We start from the raw sequence: 15,672 nt of genomic DNA on the forward strand, positions 1-15,672 counted from the left end.
CAGTAAGTAGCTCTATCTTGTTTATTGTAAAGTGTTCTCCAGTCTTTGAAACCCCATCTGAATTTAACTTCCATCTTTTACTCTCCCTAAGATCAATCTTGAGGCACATGGTGGGGTATATATATCTTAGGACTTTGCTTTTGGAATGTGCTTGCTTCGGCAGCACATATACTAAAATTGGAACGATACAGAGAAGATTAGCATGGCCCCTGCGCAAGGATGACACGCAAATTCGTGAAGCGTTCCATATTTTAGGTATATAGCTCTGGACAAATTAATTCTTTTCCACTTAATGATACCTGCAGATAAAAAGGTAAGAAGTTTTGCAAGCAAAGAACAAATCGACCAACTCTTGTATGATGTCATCAGTTAGACATGACTTATCATTGTGTGAATTGTGCAGACTGCCTCAGTTATATTTAAACTTAGAAAATTATTTAGCCACCTTCAATTCTTATTGAACTTGCAGGGGTGTATCTATTGGTCGAAGCGGAAACGTAAGGGACAGGTGCCCCCTCCAAGTCACTCCAGGTCTGAAGGCATGAATATGCACTGCTGCACCCAATAGGTTCTGCTTGGTACAGTGGAAAAATGTATCTTTCTTTATCCAATAACTATTCATAACTCTAGACAATTGTACAGTACAAAACCACAATCTCCAGCAAATCAAATCTGCTAATATATAATTATTGAAGCCCATGGTGCATGCTGCAATCACCTAATTTGCTTAATGCATGAGATTTAAGACCCTTTCCACAAAGAACAAATGCCTAGCTTCTCCCTCTACACATAATGTTCCATCAAGAAACTCCCCAAACACCCATGGATATACTAGACTTCTAAAAATTCTTTTTTTAACTCTGCTCCACAAAAATAAGAGCTGAACACATAATGTATTAGATGTCAAACCAAGGAGCCATTCACAACACATAAGCACCTCTAACAGAATGTACAAAAATAAAAATAAAATGTTAGGGCTAGTTTAAATCATATACCAATACAATTAGGGAGACCAAGTTGTGGCTTCAAAATATATATATATTATTAATTTACAATACTTACCATATGCTTTTCATCTGTATTTTTTACTTTTATTGTTAATTGAGCCAAAAGATAGTGCACACAATACTTAATTTACAATCTTAAAGTTTAGCAGTTACATAATTTGCATATATCCAAATTTGTTTAGCAACAAATACATTTTAAGTGTAAACTATGTCATTTTTGACCTTTTTGCCCACTTATTTGACATTAACCGATTACATAAATGGTGATTAGCATATGATTAGTATTATAAACTAAAAACATTTAGAAGTAAAATTCTTTAGTCTCCCTAAACTAAATGCTATAAACTATAAAGTTATAAAAAAGAATGGTTATTTAATGGGCAGTAAATGTTTTTTTGGCTGGAGATTTTGCTGATGTCTGGAAACCTGGCTGCTTAGATGCACAGGGGTGCCTGGCAAAGAGCACCCATTTTTGTCAAGTGCCATCCTAGCCAAAGAATGCAAAGAAGCAATTTTAGCCTAGTACGGTCTATGGTTTTGAAGAAATGAACCTCTACATGCCAATTTTCATAATTTGTTTCACTGTGGTATGTATGGAAATCGATGGCTATTCCTTAATGGGATATTGAATTTTTTTGCCAGTTAGCAGCTCTATCTTGTTAATGTTCTCCAGTTTATAAAACCCTATTTAAATTTAACTTCCAACTTTCACTCTCCCTAAGATCAATCTTGAGGCACATGGTGGGGTATATAACTCTTAGGACTTTGCTTTTGGAATGTGCTTGCTTCGGCAGCACATATACTAAAATTGGAACGATACAGAGAAGATTAGCATGGCCCCTGCGCAAGGATGACACGCAAATTCGTGAAGCGTTCCATATTTTAGGTATATAGCTCTGGACAAATTAATTCGATTCCACTTAAGATACCTGCAGATAAAAAGTCAAGAAATTTTGCAAGCAAAGAACAAATCGACCAACTTTTTTATGACAAAATCAGTTCGACATGACATATCATTTTCAAATTCAATTCTTGTCTAAATTGTGCAGGTTGTCTCAGTACTTCTATTAAGTCTTAGAAAACTATTTTGCCACTTTCCATTCCTACTTCACTTGTTCTGTACTTAGGAGCAATTTTAATCTTGTACAGCCTATGGTTCCAAAAGAAATGAACCTCCACATGCTAATTTGCATAATTTATTTGACTGTGGTACGTATAGAAATTGGTGGCCTTTCCTTAATGGGATATTGAATTTTTTTGCCAGTAAGTAGCTCTATCTTGTTTATTGTAAAGTGTTCTCCAGTCTTTGAAACCCCATCTGAATTTAACTTCCATCTTTTACTCTCCCTAAGATCAATCTTGAGGCACATGGTGGGGTATATATATCTTAGGACTTTGCTTTTGGAATGTGCTTGCTTCGGCAGCACATATACTAAAATTGGAACGATACAGAGAAGATTAGCATGGCCCCTGCGCAAGGATGACACGCAAATTCGTGAAGCGTTCCATATTTTAGGTATATAGCTCTGGACAAATTAATTCTTTTCCACTTAATGATACCTGCAGATAAAAAGGTAAGAAGTTTTGCAAGCAAAGAACAAATCGACCAACTCTTGTATGATGTCATCAGTTAGACATGACTTATCATTGTGTGAATTGTGCAGACTGCCTCAGTTATATTTAAACTTAGAAAATTATTTAGCCACCTTCAATTCTTATTGAACTTGCAGGGGTGTATCTATTGGTCGAAGCGGAAATGTAAGGGACAGGTGCCCCCTCCAAGTCACTCCAGGTCTGAAGGCATGAATATGCACTGCTGCACCCAATAGGTTCTGCTTGGTACAGTGGAAAAATGTATCTTTCTTTATCCAATAACTATTCATAACTCTAGACAATTGTACAGTACAAAACCACAATCTCCAGCAAATCAAATCTGCTAATATATAATTATTGAAGCCCATGGTGCATGCTGCAATCACCTAATTTGCTTAATGCATGAGATTTAAGACCCTTTCCACAAAGAACAAATGCCTAGCTTCTCCCTCTACACATAATGTTCCATCAAGAAACTCCCCAAACACCCATGGATATACTAGACTTCTAAAAATTCTTTTTTTAACTCTGCTCCACAAAAATAAGAGCTGAACACATAATGTATTAGATGTCAAACCAAGGAGCCATTCACAACACATAAGCACCTCTAACAGAATGTACAAAAATAAAAATAAAATGTTAGGGCTAGTTTAAATCATATACCAATACAATTAGGGAGACCAAGTTGTGGCTTCAAAATATATATATATTATTAATTTACAATACTTACCATATGCTTTTCATCTGTATTTTTTACTTTTATTGTTAATTGAGCCAAAAGATAGTGCACACAATACTTAATTTACAATCTTAAAGTTTAGCAGTTACATAAGTTGCATATATCCAAATTTGTTTAGCAACAAATACATTTTAAGTGTAAACTATGTCATTTTTGACCTTTTTGCCCACTTATTTGACATTAACCGATTACATAAATGGTGATTAGCATATGATTAGTATTATAAACTAAAAACATTTAGAAGTAAAATTCTTTAGTCTCCCTAAACTAAATGCTATAAACTATAAAGTTATAAAAAAGAATGGTTATTTAATGGGCAGTAAATGTTTTTTTGGCTGGAGATTTTGCTGATGTCTGGAAACCTGGCTGCTTAGATGCACAGGGGTGCCTGGCAAAGAGCACCCATTTTTGTCAAGTGCCATCCTAGCCAAAGAATGCAAAGAAGCAATTTTAGCCTAGTACGGTCTATGGTTTTGAAGAAATGAACCTCTACATGCCAATTTTCATAATTTGTTTCACTGTGGTATGTATGGAAATCGATGGCTATTCCTTAATGGGATATTGAATTTTTTTGCCAGTTAGCAGCTCTATCTTGTTAATGTTCTCCAGTTTATAAAACCCTATTTAAATTTAACTTCCAACTTTCACTCTCCCTAAGATCAATCTTGAGGCACATGGTGGGGTATATAACTCTTAGGACTTTGCTTTTGGAATGTGCTTGCTTCGGCAGCACATATACTAAAATTGGAACGATACAGAGAAGATTAGCATGGCCCCTGCGCAAGGATGACACGCAAATTCGTGAAGCGTTCCATATTTTAGGTATATAGCTCTGGACAAATTAATTCGATTCCACTTAAGATACCTGCAGATAAAAAGTCAAGAAATTTTGCAAGCAAAGAACAAATCGACCAACTTTTTTATGACAAAATCAGTTCGACATGACATATCATTTTCAAATTCAATTCTTGTCTAAATTGTGCAGGTTGTCTCAGTACTTCTATTAAGTCTTAGAAAACTATTTTGCCACTTTCCATTCCTACTTCACTTGTTCTGTACTTAGGAGCAATTTTAATCTTGTACAGCCTATGGTTCCAAAAGAAATGAACCTCCACATGCTAATTTGCATAATTTATTTGACTGTGGTACGTATAGAAATTGGTGGCCTTTCCTTAATGGGATATTGAATTTTTTTGCCAGTAAGTAGCTCTATCTTGTTTATTGTAAAGTGTTCTCCAGTCTTTGAAACCCCATCTGAATTTAACTTCCATCTTTTACTCTCCCTAAGATCAATCTTGAGGCACATGGTGGGGTATATATATCTTAGGACTTTGCTTTTGGAATGTGCTTGCTTCGGCAGCACATATACTAAAATTGGAACGATACAGAGAAGATTAGCATGGCCCCTGCGCAAGGATGACACGCAAATTCGTGAAGCGTTCCATATTTTACGTATATAGCTCTGGACAAATTAATTCTTTTCCACTTAATGATACCTGCAGATAAAAAGGTAAGAAGTTTTGCAAGCAAAGAACAAATCGACCAACTCTTGTATGATGTCATCAGTTAGACATGACTTATCATTGTGTGAATTGTGCAGACTGCCTCAGTTATATTTAAACTTAGAAAATTATTTAGCCACCTTCAATTCTTATTGAACTTGCAGGGGTGTATCTATTGGTCGAAGCGGAAACGTAAGGGACAGGTGCCCCCTCCAAGTCACTCCAGGTCTGAAGGCATGAATATGCACTGCTGCACCCAATAGGTTCTGCTTGGTACAGTGGAAAAATGTATCTTTCTTTATCCAATAACTATTCATAACTCTAGACAATTGTACAGTACAAAACCACAATCTCCAGCAAATCAAATCTGCTAATATATAATTATTGAAGCCCATGGTGCATGCTGCAATCACCTAATTTGCTTAATGCATGAGATTTAAGACCCTTTCCACAAAGAACAAATGCCTAGCTTCTCCCTCTACACATAATGTTCCATCAAGAAACTCCCCAAACACCCATGGATATACTAGACTTCTAAAAATTCTTTTTTTAACTCTGCTCCACAAAAATAAGAGCTGAACACATAATGTATTAGATGTCAAACCAAGGAGCCATTCACAACACATAAGCACCTCTAACAGAATGTACAAAAATAAAAATAAAATGTTAGGGCTAGTTTAAATCATATACCAATACAATTAGGGAGACCAAGTTGTGGCTTCAAAATATATATATATTATTAATTTACAATACTTACCATATGCTTTTCATCTGTATTTTTTACTTTTATTGTTAATTGAGCCAAAAGATAGTGCACACAATACTTAATTTACAATCTTAAAGTTTAGCAGTTACATAATTTGCATATATCCAAATTTGTTTAGCAACAAATACATTTTAAGTGTAAACTATGTCATTTTTGACCTTTTTGCCCACTTATTTGACATTAACCGATTACATAAATGGTGATTAGCATATGATTAGTATTATAAACTAAAAACATTTAGAAGTAAAATTCTTTAGTCTCCCTAAACTAAATGCTATAAACTATAAAGTTATAAAAAAGAATGGTTATTTAATGGGCAGTAAATGTTTTTTTGGCTGGAGATTTTGCTGATGTCTGGAAACCTGGCTGCTTAGATGCACAGGGGTGCCTGGCAAAGAGCACCCATTTTTGTCAAGTGCCATCCTAGCCAAAGAATGCAAAGAAGCAATTTTAGCTTAGTACGGTCTATGGTTTTGAAGAAATGAACCTCTACATGCCAATTTTCATAATTTGTTTCACTGTGGTATGTATGGAAATCGATGGCTATTCCTTAATGGGATATTGAATTTTTTTGCCAGTTAGTAGCTCTATCTTGTTAATGTTCTCCAGTTTATAAAACCCTATTTAAATTTAACTTCCAACTTTCACTCTCCCTAAGATCAATCTTGAGGCACATGGTGGGGTATATAACTCTTAGGACTTTGCTTTTGGAATGTGCTTGCTTCGGCAGCACATATACTAAAATTGGAACGATACAGAGAAGATTAGCATGGCCCCTGCGCAAGGATGACACGCAAATTCGTGAAGCGTTCCATATTTTAGGTATATAGCTTTGGACAAATTAATTAGATTCCACTTAAGATACCTGCAGATAAAAAGTCAAGAAATTTTGCAAGCAAAGAATAAATCGACCAACTTTTTTATGACAAAATCAGTTCGACATGACATATCATTTTCAAATTCAATTCTTGTCTAAATTGTGCAGGTTGTCTCAGTACTTCTATTAAGTCTTAGAAAACTATTTTGCCACTTTCCATTCCTACTTCACTTGTTCTGTACTTAGGAGCAATTTTAATCTTGTACAGCCTATGGTTCCAAAAGAAATGAACCTCCACATGCTAATTTGCATAATTAATTTGACTGTGGTACGTATAGAAATTGGAGGCCTTTCCTTAATGGGATATTGAATTTTTTTGCCAGTAAGTAGCTCTATCTTGTTTATTGTAAAGTGTTCTCCAGTCTTTGAAACCCCATCTGAATTTAACTTCCATCTTTTACTCTCCCTAAGATCAATCTTGAGGCACATGGTGGGGTATATATATCTTAGGACTTTGCTTTTGGAATGTGCTTGCTTCGGCAGCACATATACTAAAATTGGAACGATACAGAGAAGATTAGCATGGCCCCTGCGCAAGGATGACACGCAAATTCGTGAAGCGTTCCATATTTTAGGTATATAGCTCTGGACAAATTAATTCTTTTCCACTTAATGATACCTGCAGATAAAAAGGTAAGAAGTTTTGCAAGCAAAGAACAAATCGACCAACTCTTGTATGATGTCATCAGTTAGACATGACTTATCATTGTGTGAATTGTGCAGACTGCCTCAGTTATATTTAAACTTAGAAAATTATTTAGCCACCTTCAATTCTTATTGAACTTGCAGGGGTGTATCTATTGGTCGAAGCGGAAACGTAAGGGACAGGTGCCCCCTCCAAGTCACTCCAGGTCTGAAGGCATGAATATGCACTGCTGCACCCAATAGGTTCTGCTTGGTACAGTGGAAAAATGTATCTTTCTTTATTCAATAACTATTCATAACTCTAGACAATTGTACAGTACAAAACCACAATCTCCAGCAAATCAAATCTGCTAATATATAATTATTGAAGCCCATGGTGCATGCTGCAATCACCTAATTTGCTTAATGCATGAGATTTAAGACCCTTTCCACAAAGAACAAATGCCTAGCTTCTCCCTCTACACATAATGTTCCATCAAGAAACTCCCCAAACACCCATGGATATACTAGACTTCTAAAAATTCTTTTTTTAACTCTGCTCCACAAAAATAAGAGCTGAACACATAATGTATTAGATGTCAAACCAAGGAGCCATTCACAACACATAAGCACCTCTAACAGAATGTACAAAAATAAAAATAAAATGTTAGGGCTAGTTTAAATCATATACCAATACAATTAGGGAGACCAAGTTGTGGCTTCAAAATATATATATATTATTAATTTACAATACTTACCATATGCTTTTCATCTGTATTTTTTACTTTTATTGTTAATTGAGCCAAAAGATAGTGCACACAATACTTAATTTACAATCTTAAAGTTTAGCAGTTACATAATTTGCATATATCCAAATTTGTTTAGCAACAAATACATTTTAAGTGTAAACTATGTCATTTTTGACCTTTTTGCCCACTTATTTGACATTAACCGATTACATAAATGGTGATTAGCATATGATTAGTATTATAAACTAAAAACATTTAGAAGTAAAATTCTTTAGTCTCCCTAAACTAAATGCTATAAACTATAAAGTTATAAAAAAGAATGGTTATTTAATGGGCAGTAAATGTTTTTTTGGCTGGAGATTTTGCTGATGTCTGGAAACCTGGCTGCTTAGATGCACAGGGGTGCCTGGCAAAGACCACCCATTTTTGTCAAGTGCCATCCTAGCCAAAGAATGCAAAGAAGCAATTTTAGCTTAGTACGGTCTATGGTTTTGAAGAAATGAACCTCTACATGCCAATTTTCATAATTTGTTTCACTGTGGTATGTATGGAAATCGATGGCTATTCCTTAATGGGATATTGAATTTTTTTGCCAGTTAGTAGCTCTATCTTGTTAATGTTCTCCAGTTTATAAAACCCTATTTAAATTTAACTTCCAACTTTCACTCTCCCTAAGATCAATCTTGAGGCACATGGTGGGGTATATAACTCTTAGGACTTTGCTTTTGGAATGTGCTTGCTTCGGCAGCACATATACTAAAATTGGAACGATACAGAGAAGATTAGCATGGCCCCTGCGCAAGGATGACACGCAAATTCGTGAAGCGTTCCATATTTTAGGTATATAGCTTTGGACAAATTAATTAGATTCCACTTAAGATACCTGCAGATAAAAAGTCAAGAAATTTTGCAAGCAAAGAATAAATCGACCAACTTTTTTATGACAAAATCAGTTCGACATGACATATCATTTTCAAATTCAATTCTTGTCTAAATTGTGCAGGTTGTCTCAGTACTTCTATTAAGTCTTAGAAAACTATTTTGCCACTTTCCATTCCTACTTCACTTGTTCTGTACTTAGGAGCAATTTTAATCTTGTACAGCCTATGGTTCCAAAAGAAATGAACCTCCACATGCTAATTTGCATAATTAATTTGACTGTGGTACGTATAGAAATTGGAGGCCTTTCCTTAATGGGATATTGAATTTTTTTGCCAGTAAGTAGCTCTATCTTGTTTATTGTAAAGTGTTCTCCAGTCTTTGAAACCCCATCTGAATTTAACTTCCATCTTTTACTCTCCCTAAGATCAATCTTGAGGCACATGGTGGGGTATATATATCTTAGGACTTTGCTTTTGGAATGTGCTTGCTTCGGCAGCACATATACTAAAATTGGAACGATACAGAGAAGATTAGCATGGCCCCTGCGCAAGGATGACACGCAAATTCGTGAAGCGTTCCATATTTTAGGTATATAGCTCTGGACAAATTAATTCTTTTCCACTTAATGATACCTGCAGATAAAAAGGTAAGAAGTTTTGCAAGCAAAGAACAAATCGACCAACTCTTGTATGATGTCATCAGTTAGACATGACTTATCATTGTGTGAATTGTGCAGACTGCCTCAGTTATATTTAAACTTAGAAAATTATTTAGCCACCTTCAATTCTTATTGAACTTGCAGGGGTGTATCTATTGGTCGAAGCGGAAACGTAAGGGACAGGTGCCCCCTCCAAGTCACTCCAGGTCTGAAGGCATGAATATGCACTGCTGCACCCAATAGGTTCTGCTTGGTACAGTGGAAAAATGTATCTTTCTTTATTCAATAACTATTCATAACTCTAGACAATTGTACAGTACAAAACCACAATCTCCAGCAAATCAAATCTGCTAATATATAATTATTGAAGCCCATGGTGCATGCTGCAATCACCTAATTTGCTTAATGCATGAGATTTAAGACCCTTTCCACAAAGAACAAATGCCTAGCTTCTCCCTCTACACATAATGTTCCATCAAGAAACTCCCCAAACACCCATGGATATACTAGACTTCTAAAAATTCTTTTTTTAACTCTGCTCCACAAAAATAAGAGCTGAACACATAATGTATTAGATGTCAAACCAAGGAGCCATTCACAACACATAAGCACCTCTAACAGAATGTACAAAAATAAAAATAAAATGTTAGGGCTAGTTTAAATCATATACCAATACAATTAGGGAGACCAAGTTGTGGCTTCAAAATATATATATATTATTAATTTACAATACTTACCATATGCTTTTCATCTGTATTTTTTACTTTTATTGTTAATTGAGCCAAAAGATAGTGCACACAATACTTAATTTACAATCTTAAAGTTTAGCAGTTACATAATTTGCATATATCCAAATTTGTTTAGCAACAAATACATTTTAAGTGTAAACTATGTCATTTTTGACCTTTTTGCCCACTTATTTGACATTAACCGATTACATAAATGGTGATTAGCATATGATTAGTATTATAAACTAAAAACATTTAGAAGTAAAATTCTTTAGTCTCCCTAAACTAAATGCTATAAACTATAAAGTTATAAAAAAGAATGGTTATTTAATGGGCAGTAAATGTTTTTTTGGCTGGAGATTTTGCTGATGTCTGGAAACCTGGCTGCTTAGATGCACAGGGGTGCCTGGCAAAGAGCACCCATTTTTGTCAAATGCCATCCTAGCCAAAGAATGCAAAGAAGCAATTTTAGCCTAGTACGGTCTATGGTTTTGAAGAAATGAACCTCTACATGCCAATTTTCATAATTTGTTTCACTGTGGTATGTATGGAAATCGATGGCTATTCCTTAATGGGATATTGAATTTTTTTGCCAGTTAGCAGCTCTATCTTGTTAATGTTCTCCAGTTTATAAAACCCTATTTAAATTTAACTTCCAACTTTCACTCTCCCTAAGATCAATCTTGAGGCACATGGTGGGGTATATAACTCTTAGGACTTTGCTTTTGGAATGTGCTTGCTTCGGCAGCACATATACTAAAATTGGAACGATACAGAGAAGATTAGCATGGCCCCTGCGCAAGGATGACACGCAAATTCGTGAAGCGTTCCATATTTTAGGTATATAGCTTTGGACAAATTAATTCGATTCCACTTAAGATACCTGCAGATAAAAAGTCAAGAAATTTTGCAAGCAAAGAATAAATCGACCAACTTTTTTATGACAAAATCAGTTCGACATGACATATCATTTTCAAATTCAATTCTTGTCTAAATTGTGCAGGTTGTCTCAGTACTTCTATTAAGTCTTAGAAAACTATTTTGCCACTTTCCATTCCTACTTCACTTGTTCTGTACTTAGGAGCAATTTTAATCTTGTACAGCCTATGGTTCCAAAAGAAATGAACCTCCACATGCTAATTTGCATAATTAATTTGACTGTGGTACGTATAGAAATTGGTGGCCTTTCCTTAATGGGATATTGAATTTTTTTGCCAGTAAGTAGCTCTATCTTGTTTATTGTAAAGTGTTCTCCAGTCTTTGAAACCCCATCTGAATTTAACTTCCATCTTTTACTCTCCCTAAGATCAATCTTGAGGCACATGGTGGGGTATATATATCTTAGGACTTTGCTTTTGGAATGTGCTTGCTTCGGCAGCACATATACTAAAATTGGAACGATACAGAGAAGATTAGCATGGCCCCTGCGCAAGGATGACACGCAAATTCGTGAAGCGTTCCATATTTTAGGTATATAGCTCTGGACAAATTAATTCTTTTCCACTTAATGATACCTGCAGATAAAAAGGTAAGAAGTTTTGCAAGCAAAGAACAAATCGACCAACTCTTGTATGATGTCATCAGTTAGACATGACTTATCATTGTGTGAATTGTGCAGACTGCCTCAGTTATATTTAAACTTAGAAAATTATTTAGCCACCTTCAATTCTTATTGAACTTGCAGGGGTGTATCTATTGGTCGAAGCGGAAACGTAAGGGACAGGTGCCCCCTCCAAGTCACTCCAGGTCTGAAGGCATGAATATGCACTGCTGCACCCAATAGGTTCTGCTTGGTACAGTGGAAAAATGTATCTTTCTTTATCCAATAACTATTCATAACTCTAGACAATTGTACAGTACAAAACCACAATCTCCAGCAAATCAAATCTGCTAATATATAATTATTGAAGCCCATGGTGCATGCTGCAATCACCTAATTTGCTTAATGCATGAGATTTAAGACCCTTTCCACAAAGAACAAATGCCTAGCTTCTCCCTCTACACATAATGTTCCATCAAGAAACTCCCCAAACACCCATGGATATACTAGACTTCTAAAAATTCTTTTTTTAACTCTGCTCCACAAAAATAAGAGCTGAACACATAATGTATTAGATGTCAAACCAAGGAGCCATTCACAACACATAAGCACCTCTAACAGAATGTACAAAAATAAAAATAAAATGTTAGGGCTAGTTTAAATCATATACCAATACAATTAGGGAGACCAAGTTGTGGCTTCAAAATATATATATATTATTAATTTACAATACTTACCATATGCTTTTCATCTGTATTTTTTACTTTTATTGTTAATTGAGCCAAAAGATAGTGCACACAATACTTAATTTACAATCTTAAAGTTTAGCAGTTACATAATTTGCATATATCCAAATTTGTTTAGCAACAAATACATTTTAAGTGTAAACTATGTCATTTTTGACCTTTTTGCCCACTTATTTGACATTAACCGATTACATAAATGGTGATTAGCATATGATTAGTATTATAAACTAAAAACATTTAGAAGTAAAATTCTTTAGTCTCCCTAAACTAAATGCTATAAACTATAAAGTTATAAAAAAGAATGGTTATTTAATGGGCAGTAAATGTTTTTTTGGCTGGAGATTTTGCTGATGTCTGGAAACCTGGCTGCTTAGATGCACAGGGGTGCCTGGCAAAGAGCACCCATTTTTGTCAAGTGCCATCCTAGCCAAAGAATGCGAAGAAGCAATTTTAGCCTAGTACGGTCTATGGTTTTGAAGAAATGAACCTCTACATGCCAATTTTCATAATTTGTTTCACTGTGGTATGTATGGAAATCGATGGCTATTCCTTAATGGGATATTGAATTTTTTTGCCAGTTAGCAGCTCTATCTTGTTAATGTTCTCCAGTTTATAAAACCCTATTTAAATTTAACTTCCAACTTTCACTCTCCCTAAGATCAATCTTGAGGCACATGGTGGGGTATATAACTCTTAGGACTTTGCTTTTGGAATGTGCTTGCTTCGGCAGCACATATACTAAAATTGGAACGATACAGAGAAGATTAGCATGGCCCCTGCGCAAGGATGACACGCAAATTCGTGAAGCGTTCCATATTTTAGGTATATAGCTTTGGACAAATTAATTCGATTCCACTTAAGATACCTGCAGATAAAAAGTCAAGAAATTTTGCAAGCAAAGAATAAATCGACCAACTTTTTTATGACAAAATCAGTTCGACATGACATATCATTTTCAAATTCAATTCTTGTCTAAATTGTGCAGGTTGTCTCAGTACTTCTATTAAGTCTTAGAAAACTATTTTGCCACTTTCCATTCCTACTTCACTTGTTCTGTACTTAGGAGCAATTTTAATCTTGTACAGCCTATGGTTCCAAAAGAAATGAACCTCCACATGCTAATTTGCATAATTAATTTGACTGTGGTACGTATAGAAATTGGTGGCCTTTCCTTAATGGGATATTGAATTTTTTTGCCAGTAAGTAGCTCTATCTTGTTTATTGTAAAGTGTTCTCCAGTCTTTGAAACCCCATCTGAATTTAACTTCCATCTTTTACTCTCCCTAAGATCAATCTTGAGGCACATGGTGGGGTATATATATCTTAGGACTTTGCTTTTGGAATGTGCTTGCTTCGGCAGCACATATACTAAAATTGGAACGATACAGAGAAGATTAGCATGGCCCCTGCGCAAGGATGACACGCAAATTCGTGAAGCGTTCCATATTTTAGGTATATAGCTCTGGACAAATTAATTCTTTTCCACTTAATGATACCTGCAGATAAAAAGGTAAGAAGTTTTGCAAGCAAAGAACAAATCGACCAACTCTTGTATGATGTCATCAGTTAGACATGACTTATCATTGTGTGAATTGTGCAGACTGCCTCAGTTATATTTAAACTTAGAAAATTATTTAGCCACCTTCAATTCTTATTGAACTTGCAGGGGTGTATCTATTGGTCGAAGCGGAAACGTAAGGGACAGGTGCCCCCTCCAAGTCACTCCAGGTCTGAAGGCATGAATATGCACTGCTGCACCCAATAGGTTCTGCTTGGTACAGTGGAAAAATGTATCTTTCTTTATCCAATAACTATTCATAACTCTAGACAATTGTACAGTACAAAACCACAATCTCCAGCAAATCAAATCTGCTAATATATAATTATTGAAGCCCATGGTGCATGCTGCAATCACCTAATTTGCTTAATGCATGAGATTTAAGACCCTTTCCACAAAGAACAAATGCCTAGCTTCTCCCTCTACACATAATGTTCCATCAAGAAACTCCCCAAACACCCATGGATATACTAGACTTCTAAAAATTCTTTTTTTAACTCTGCTCCACAAAAATAAGAGCTGAACACATAATGTATTAGATGTCAAACCAAGGAGCCATTCACAACACATAAGCACCTCTAACAGAATGTACAAAAATAAAAATAAAATGTTAGGGCTAGTTTAAATCATATACCAATACAATTAGGGAGACCAAGTTGTGGCTTCAAAATATATATATATTATTAATTTACAATACTTACCATATGCTTTTCATCTGTATTTTTTACTTTTATTGTTAATTGAGCCAAAAGATAGTGCACACAATACTTAATTTACAATCTTAAAGTTTAGCAGTTACATAATTTGCATATATCCAAATTTGTTTAGCAACAAATACATTTTAAGTGTAAACTATGTCATTTTTGACCTTTTTGCCCACTTATTTGACATTAACCGATTACATAAATGGTGATTAGCATATGATTAGTATTATAAACTAAAAACATTTAGAAGTAAAATTCTTTAGTCTCCCTAAACTAAATGCTATAAACTATAAAGTTATAAAAAAGAATGGTTATTTAATGGGCAGTAAATGTTTTTTTGGCTGGAGATTTTGCTGATGTCTGGAAACCTGGCTGCTTAGATGCACAGGGGTGCCTGGCAAAGAGCACCCATTTTTGTCAAATGCCATCCTAGCCAAAGAATGCAAAGAAGCAATTTTAGCCTAGTACGGTCTATGGTTTTGAAGAAATGAACCTCTACATGCCAATTTTCATAATTTGTTTCACTGTGGTATGTATGGAAATCGATGGCTATTCCTTAATGGGATATTGAATTTTTTTGCCAGTTAGCAGCTCTATCTTGTTAATGTTCTCCAGTTTATAAAACCCTATTTAAATTTAACTTCCAACTTTCACTCTCCCTAAGATCAATCTTGAGGCACATGGTGGGGTATATAACTCTTAGGACTTTGCTTTTGGAATGTGCTTGCTTCGGCAGCACATATACTAAAATTGGAACGATACAGAGAAGATTAGCATGGCCCCTGCGCAAGGATGACACGCAAATTCGTGAAGCGTTCCATATTTTAGGTATATAGCTTTGGACAAATTAATTCGATTCCACTTAAGATACCTGCAGATAAAAAGTCAAGAAATTTTGCAAGCAAAGAATAAATCGACCAACTTTTTTATGACAAAATCAGTTCGACATGACATATCATTTTCAAATTCAATTCTTGTCTAAATTGTGCAGGTTGTCTC

At 35.1% G+C, this 15,672-nt stretch overlaps 14 non-coding genes across 14 annotated transcripts; all 14 read left to right on the top strand.

Moving 5' to 3' along the window:
* Positions 1–147: 147 nt before the first annotated feature.
* LOC148514260 (U6 spliceosomal RNA) lies at positions 148–254 on the top strand. The gene has a single exon (XR_015879774.1). It is a non-coding gene; the product is annotated as a U6 spliceosomal RNA (small nuclear RNA).
* Positions 255–1,785: 1,531 nt separating this feature from the next.
* Positions 1,786–1,892, top strand: LOC148514261 (U6 spliceosomal RNA). The gene has a single exon (XR_015879775.1). It is a non-coding gene; the product is annotated as a U6 spliceosomal RNA (small nuclear RNA).
* A 523-nt stretch (positions 1,893–2,415) lies between these two features.
* On the top strand, positions 2,416–2,522 carry LOC148514262 (U6 spliceosomal RNA). Its single transcript, XR_015879776.1, has one exon. It is a non-coding gene; the product is annotated as a U6 spliceosomal RNA (small nuclear RNA).
* Positions 2,523–4,053: 1,531 nt separating this feature from the next.
* LOC148514263 (U6 spliceosomal RNA) lies at positions 4,054–4,160 on the top strand. The gene has a single exon (XR_015879777.1). It is a non-coding gene; the product is annotated as a U6 spliceosomal RNA (small nuclear RNA).
* A 523-nt stretch (positions 4,161–4,683) lies between these two features.
* On the top strand, positions 4,684–4,790 carry LOC148514264 (U6 spliceosomal RNA). Its single transcript, XR_015879778.1, has one exon. It is a non-coding gene; the product is annotated as a U6 spliceosomal RNA (small nuclear RNA).
* Positions 4,791–6,321: 1,531 nt separating this feature from the next.
* Positions 6,322–6,428, top strand: LOC148514265 (U6 spliceosomal RNA). Its single transcript, XR_015879779.1, has one exon. It is a non-coding gene; the product is annotated as a U6 spliceosomal RNA (small nuclear RNA).
* Positions 6,429–6,951: 523 nt separating this feature from the next.
* On the top strand, positions 6,952–7,058 carry LOC148514266 (U6 spliceosomal RNA). The gene has a single exon (XR_015879780.1). It is a non-coding gene; the product is annotated as a U6 spliceosomal RNA (small nuclear RNA).
* Positions 7,059–8,589: 1,531 nt separating this feature from the next.
* On the top strand, positions 8,590–8,696 carry LOC148514267 (U6 spliceosomal RNA). The gene has a single exon (XR_015879781.1). It is a non-coding gene; the product is annotated as a U6 spliceosomal RNA (small nuclear RNA).
* Positions 8,697–9,219: 523 nt separating this feature from the next.
* Positions 9,220–9,326, top strand: LOC148514268 (U6 spliceosomal RNA). Its single transcript, XR_015879783.1, has one exon. It is a non-coding gene; the product is annotated as a U6 spliceosomal RNA (small nuclear RNA).
* A 1,531-nt stretch (positions 9,327–10,857) lies between these two features.
* Positions 10,858–10,964, top strand: LOC148514269 (U6 spliceosomal RNA). The gene has a single exon (XR_015879784.1). It is a non-coding gene; the product is annotated as a U6 spliceosomal RNA (small nuclear RNA).
* A 523-nt stretch (positions 10,965–11,487) lies between these two features.
* LOC148514270 (U6 spliceosomal RNA) lies at positions 11,488–11,594 on the top strand. Its single transcript, XR_015879785.1, has one exon. It is a non-coding gene; the product is annotated as a U6 spliceosomal RNA (small nuclear RNA).
* Positions 11,595–13,125: 1,531 nt separating this feature from the next.
* Positions 13,126–13,232, top strand: LOC148514271 (U6 spliceosomal RNA). Its single transcript, XR_015879786.1, has one exon. It is a non-coding gene; the product is annotated as a U6 spliceosomal RNA (small nuclear RNA).
* Positions 13,233–13,755: 523 nt separating this feature from the next.
* LOC148514272 (U6 spliceosomal RNA) lies at positions 13,756–13,862 on the top strand. Its single transcript, XR_015879787.1, has one exon. It is a non-coding gene; the product is annotated as a U6 spliceosomal RNA (small nuclear RNA).
* Positions 13,863–15,393: 1,531 nt separating this feature from the next.
* On the top strand, positions 15,394–15,500 carry LOC148514273 (U6 spliceosomal RNA). The gene has a single exon (XR_015879788.1). It is a non-coding gene; the product is annotated as a U6 spliceosomal RNA (small nuclear RNA).
* Positions 15,501–15,672: the final 172 nt, after the last annotated feature.

This window comes from Taudactylus pleione, unplaced genomic scaffold, assembly GCF_031769625.1.
Source record: "Taudactylus pleione unplaced genomic scaffold, aTauple2 ptg000262l, whole genome shotgun sequence".
Lineage (NCBI taxonomy): Eukaryota > Metazoa > Chordata > Amphibia > Anura > Myobatrachidae > Taudactylus > Taudactylus pleione.